Here is a 6,785-nt window from a genome sequence, read left to right as displayed (position 1 = left end):
AGCCAGGAGTGCACTGGCACTATCTCGGCTCACTGCAACCTCCCCCTGCCGGGTTCAAGTGATTCTCATGCCTCAGCCTCCCAAGCAGCTGGGATTACAGGTATGCGCCACCATGTCTGGCTAATTTTTGTATTTCTAATAGGGACGGAGTTTTACCATGTCAGCCAGGCTGGTCTCGAACTGGGATGACAGGCGTGAGCCACCACATCTGGCCAAAATTCACTTCTTTCTGCACATTTCCAATTTTTCAGCTATATTACTTTACAAAGGAAAATATAAAGCCAACTTTATTTTTTAAACAAACTATAAGCTGGATCAGAAGATTCCCTATAATAAAGATGTCAATTCTCCTCAAACTGATGTGGAAATTCAGTGAAATTATGATTTAATATCCCGTGTGTGTGTGTGTGTGTGTGTGTGTGTGTGTGTGTGTGAGAGAGAGAGAGAGACAGAGAGAGAGTTAGAAAGGTGTCAAGATGATTCTAAAATTTGTTTGGAGATGCAAAAAACCAAGAATATCCAAGTCAAACTTGAGAATGAAGAACAAGCTAGAGGACTTGTTCTCTGAACAAGATGCCAAATAAAAGTTGAAATTAAAAAACAGAAAAGGCTGAACATAGTGGCTCACACCTGGAATCCCAGCACTTTGGGCGGCTGAGATGAGCAGATCACTGGAGTCCAGGAGTTGGAGACTAGCCTGGGCAACGTGGTGAAACCCCATCTCTACAAAATACAAAAAAATTAGCTGAACATGGTGGCACACTCCTGTAGTCCCAGCTACTCGGGAGGCTGAGATGAGAGGATCACCTGAGCCCAGAGAGGTAGAGGCTGCAGTGGGCTGAGATTGCACCACTGCACTCCAGCCTGGGCGACAGAGTGAGACCCTGTCTCAAGAAAAAAAAAAAAGGCATTGTAATATTGGTGTAAAGATAGACAGACCCAGCAATTAGCTTAGGAAGTCCAGGAACAGCCCCACACCTGTGATGCTGGATGCATGACAAAGGTGATACTGCCCTGCAGTGTGGGAAGCAAAATCTTTTCAGTAAAGGATCAACTAGGTGTCCCCACAAGGAGAAAGCCTTGATCCCTACTTCACACACAACCTTATTCCAGATAAACACAAAGTTATACCAGATAAACTGTCAGTCTAAATGTGAAAGATAAATAAAAGTTTCTAAGCATAAGAGAATATCTTCATGACCTCTGGGCTGGCAAAAATTTCTTAAACAGAAAACAGAAAGCACCAACCATAAAAGAGAATAATGGATACATTTAGCAGATTAAGGCTTAGAACTTCCATTCACTGAAAGACACCACTAAGTGAGTAGAAAGACAAGCTAAAGAGTGGGAGAAAAATATTTGAAATCCACACATCTACAAAGGACCTGTGTCCAGAATATATGAAGAATTCTACAAACCAGCCGGCTGCAGTGGCTCATGCCTGTAATCCCAGCACTTTGGGAGGCCAAGGCGGGTGGATCACGAGGTCAGGAGATCGAGACCATTCTAGCTAACACGGTGAAACCCCGTCTCTACTAAAAATACAAAAAAAAAATTACCCAGGCGTGGTGGGGGGCGCCTGTAGTCCCAGCTACTCAGGAGGCTGAGGCAGGAGAATGGTGTGAACCCGGGAGGCGGAGCTTGCAGTGAGCCGAGATTGCGCCACTGCACTCCAGCCTGGGTGACAGAGCAAGACTCCGTTTCAAAAAAAAAAAAAAAAAAGGAAGCTATCCAATGGCCAGATTAAAACCATAATGGGACACTGGTTCAAGCTCTTAAGAATGACCAAAATGAGAAAAACTGACAATAAAGTGTTGGCAAGGATGTGGAGCAAGTGAACTGGAACCCTCATTCGCTGCTGGTGGAGTGTAAAGGTGTACAACTGCTTTGTGAAACTGGCAGAATTTACAAAAGTGAACATACACATACTCCATAGCCCAGTAATCCCATATGTAGGTTTAAACCCAATAGAAATGAGTGGTGATGTGCCCCAAAAGGTATGTATAATACAAAAATGTTCTTAGCGGCATTATTTGTACCAATCAAAAACTGGAAACAACTCACATGTCCATTAACAGCAGAATAACTAATTTGTGGTGCAGCCACACAATGAATTCTACTTGGCAATGAGAATGAGCAATCTACCATTGCACGCAGCCTGGATGACTCTCACAGACATGAGGTTGAGAGAAAGAAGACACACACAAAAAGGGGACATGCCATGTGATTCCATTTATGTAAATCGCAAAAATAGGCAATATTGGCTGGGTGCGGTGGCTCATGCCTGTAATCCCAGCACTTTGGGAGGCCAAGGCAGAAGGATCACTTGAGGTCAGAAGTTCAAGATCAGCCTGGCCAACATGGGGAAATCCCATCTCTACTAAAAATACAAAAATTAGCCAGGAGTGGTGGCATGTGCCTGTAATCCCAGCTACTCAGGGGGCTGAGGCACAAGAATCACTTCAACCTGGGAGGCAGAGGCTGCAGTGAGCTGGGATCACACCACTGCACTCCAGCCTGGGCGACAGAGTGAGACTCTGCCTCAAAAAAAAAAAAAAAAAAAAAAAAAAAAAAAAAAAAAAAAAATTGGTAACATTAATCCATGCTGACAGGAGTCAGGATAGTGATTCCTTCGAGAGATGGCTAGAGAATGGAATGGGACATGCAGAGAGCTCCATGGGTACAGATGACATCTTTGATCTGGGTGCTGGGTGTTTGGGGGCCATGTGAAAGAACACTCACTCTCTCTCCTGGTCTTCCTCCCCATGCTCCTGCACCACCCCCAAGCCAGAATTCTCTCCCTAGGCAGCTAGAAGATTCCAACAGCAGCCTCCAGACCACGTCAAGGTTCTTAGACAACCTTCTCCAGCAAAGCCACTCCAAGCACTCCTGGGACCCTCATCAGTGCCCTCACTTCATCCCCCTTCCTGGTTCACCCGCTACTCCCCCTCCAGCGGCCCCGCTGCTCTCCATCCCAGCCAGCATCCTCTCTTTAAAGGCTCCTAATGGTCTCTGCCCCACTTGGACTCCCTCCCACCCGCTCCTCTCCCCACTGCATATCCAGAGAGGCGTTTCCTTTCATCCAATCCCTCAAACACTTCAGCACATCTGCTTGGCACACCCTCTGGCCCCTCTCCCCCAGACTCCTTCTCCAGACAACTCTTCTCCTCCTTCAGACCTCAGTTTAAATATCATGTCATCAGAAAAGGCTTTCCCAACCCCATTATACCCACCCAGAGCTTCTCCCTCAGTGTCACGCAGGGCACTTGTCATTATTTGATAGATGCACATCTTCCCACTAAGCCCTATGGAGACAGCATTGTTGTACCCACCGTCTGGCACACAGTAGGTGCTCTCTAAGTCCCTTTGAATGGTCAAATGAATGAATGACTTAGGTGGCTATGTCCACAGTTATTACTGTCTCCTCTGGCGTGTGACCCTCATGAAGCCTTCTCCCTTTCCAAACTACATTCTAGGAAGGATATTTTTTGGCTGATCTACTGAGTGTGACTACTTCACTCCCCCAAAACCGAGCATTTCAGAACAAAATTTACCAGACTTCTCATGGCCTGGAATTAGCCTTCATTACTCAAGACTATTTTAATTACAAGTAACAGAAACAAGCTCTAAAAAGAAAAGATTTTTGAATCACATGCATGGATCTGCTTTGATTTCAGGCAAGGCTGGCTGCAGAGAATCAAGGCATGCCATCAGGTCTTAACCTCCCTCTCTCCACATCTGGACCAGCCTAATCCTCAGAGGAAGTCTCTTCCCTCATGGAGGCATAACAACTACCAGCAGCTCTAGGCTGGTCTTCTATCCTCTCATCAACCCTAGCAGAAAGAGGGCCTCTCTTTCCAATGGTTCCAACAAAAGTCCCAGGGCTTGAATTCATTGGCCAAGCTTGAGTCACATGCCTATCCAGAATCAGTGGAATCCTCTGATTGACCAGGCCTAATCATGTGCCTACTTAGGGGGATACACACCCGCCATGTTAGCTCACTTGGCAAGAGTGCCTGGTATGAGTTGTAATAACAGCAGCCACCTTTATTCCATGCCTTGTATGGCCCAGACCTTACACTTGGTCCTACATCTGTGCTTCTGTTTCATTTTCACCGGGACAGTGTTATGATCACCATCTTAAAGAAAAAGAAATGGAGCTCTGGGCAGGAAGTAACTTTCCCAAGGAAATGGGGGTTAGGGGAGGTTTAGGATAAAAACCTGACTCCCAAGTCCATAGCTTTGGCCACGTATCCCAGCCTCCTCCTGCCTCCCTGATCCTATCCCCCATCCCCAACCTGTGCCTTGGCCCACTAGACTCTGCTATCGCCCAGGACTCAGCACCTACTAAACACCAGGAGAGCCCTACAGGAGACTCTGCTGAATGAGAATGGGCCCATCCTCCATCTGCCCAGATGCCCAAGTCTCCTGCTCAAACAAGCAGGTTGGAGACTGATGGGAGCAAGGCTCAGCCTTGACCCTTCCCCATTCTGGTGCTCCTGCCCCCTTCATGTCCCAGGGCCAGCTGCCAAGCCTGGGGAAGAAGGTGCGATGAGTCCTGATGGGGCAGCTGAGGGGCTCCTAGGCTGCCTGGTCTAAGCGGGGACCAGCCCCCTTGGGAGGTCAGGTCTCTGCGACCCTAGGAGGTGAGTTGGCTCCCACCACTCCCATAGAGGAATGAAGAAAAGGAGTTGAGCCCAATGCCAATTCAAGGACAAGAGAGGATTAGATTCATGCCTTACATAGATTGCCCTTTGCAAATCCTTGGTCAAACTGGGGATATTCCCCACACCCCCTTTTTACACCCTTCCTCAAATCAAGTCCCAGAAATAAGGTTCTATCTCCAGCCGTGCCTGTGGGTTTGTCCTTTAGTAATAATAAGAACAACAGTGGCTCCCTCTTAAATTGCAACAGCTCTGGACCAGGAAGAGAGCCAATCAAAAAGTCCATAGATGTAGCAGTTAAGGGCATGAACCATGCAGCCAGATAGTCTGGTTTCAAATCCTGGCTCTGCCACTCACCAGCTGCAGGACCTTGGAGAGCTACCTAACCTCTCTGAGTCTCGATTTCCTCATCTGTGAAATGGGGCCTAAATAGTACCAAGAATAGTCATGAGGACTAAACGAGTTTGCACACGTGAAGTGTTAGAACCGGGCGTGGCATACAGTAAGTGCTCAAGGAGCGCTCGCCCCTAAGGGTTTTAAGTCATGTCCTCTGGAATGAGAAAGGATCCCTTTTTGTTACCAGGAGACTGAGGCCTGAGGGACATGGCCACCTCCAAGATGGCACAGGTAGCTCAATCACTCAATAGCCATATACGAGCGCCTCCTGAGTGTCAGGGCCCATGCTGGATACTGGAGCACCATGCTGCACCAGAACTCATCCCAGAAGTGCTCAGCCAGTTGGGACTCAGTGGGAGAACCCAGGTCTCTGAGTTCTTGAGGAAGCTGGGACCACAGCCCAGCTGGCCCTGGTGATATGGAAGATGCAGTTCAAGGTCGAGCATTTTTGGTGTTCCAGTTACTCTCCAGCCAAGTTCAGCTCTGCAAGCTCATGGGACCCAGCCAGCAAATCCTCTGTGCAACGCACACCTTGGCAAGCACCTGCCGAGCACCCAGCACTCAAGGAAGAGGCCAAGGTGCTGTGTTGTGATCCCACCTTTAAGGAAGTCCTCTGTCCTCCACATCCCTCCTGGCTCCTTCCCCAAGACAATGGAAGCAAGATAACACCCATGAAAGCCCCAGGCCAAGGTGGGCGCACAGTAGGCACTTTGTGAATTGTCATCCATTTACGGTGAGGAACACCTCGCTGGACAAGTGCAAAGATCTGACTTTGTCTGTGCAGAGGAAAATACGCTCACAATAGGACAGGGCCACAGATAACTCAGCATGCCCGACACTGACCCATCAGTGGCCTCTCTCCACGATACCTGCTCTCTCACCTTCCAGGCTGTGTGCTCTGATGGGACAGACTCTGAAATGGGATCCAGGTACTTGGGCTAGAGTCTTGGCTCTGCTTCTAAATCCATTTGAGACCTTAGACCTCCTGTCCCTGTGGGTAAAACAAGAGATTTAGACTGTTTGTGAGCTCTTACAGCCACCGGGTCTCCAGTCCACATTCACTGGGGCCATTCTCACTTTGTGCCAGGCCCTGGGCTCTATCCCACCATGCTGGAGGGGAGCTCCTGTGCTGGGGATACATGGAGCAGAGTCACTGGGTCAATCCTGGAGGACCTGCTGGAGGAGGTGGTATCTGGACTGAGTCTTACAGGATGAATAGGAGTCGAGTGGGTGAAAGAATGAGGATTCCACCTCGTAACACTGAGCAGTCACAGTGGACCAGTGTGACTTAGAGAAAGCACTGTGGCAATTTGTGAAGGGAGAACTAGAGGGGGTGCCTGGAGTCCAGGGTTAGGGGCAGGCAGAGGGATCCTGATAGACTCTGAAGGTCATTACAGAATAATGTTCTGTCCAGAATGTTCTGGACTGAAGGCTGGGGAGTCCTCAGGCGGTAGCTGGTGGCTGAGGCCATGGTAGACAAGACTGTCAAGAAAGAGCATGTGGAGAGAGGCATAGGCAGCAGGGAAGGAAGGAGGAGAGTAAGTGCCACAGCAGAGAGTGGAGGCGCAGAGCAGGCACAGCCTCTGAGCCCACACACAGGAAGACAAGGATCCAGAAGGTCTGGCCACCGCATATCCCCGCTTAGCACAGCCTGGACACAAGGCAGGTGCTCAAAAAATGTTCGGGTTTTAAAAAATCCTTTAAATGGAAAGATTAAGAAAACCC

This window comes from Hylobates moloch, unplaced genomic scaffold, assembly GCF_009828535.3.
Source record: "Hylobates moloch isolate HMO894 unplaced genomic scaffold, HMol_V3 SCAFFOLD_9, whole genome shotgun sequence".
NCBI lineage: Eukaryota > Metazoa > Chordata > Mammalia > Primates > Hylobatidae > Hylobates > Hylobates moloch.
This window is presented reverse-complemented; position numbering follows the sequence as displayed.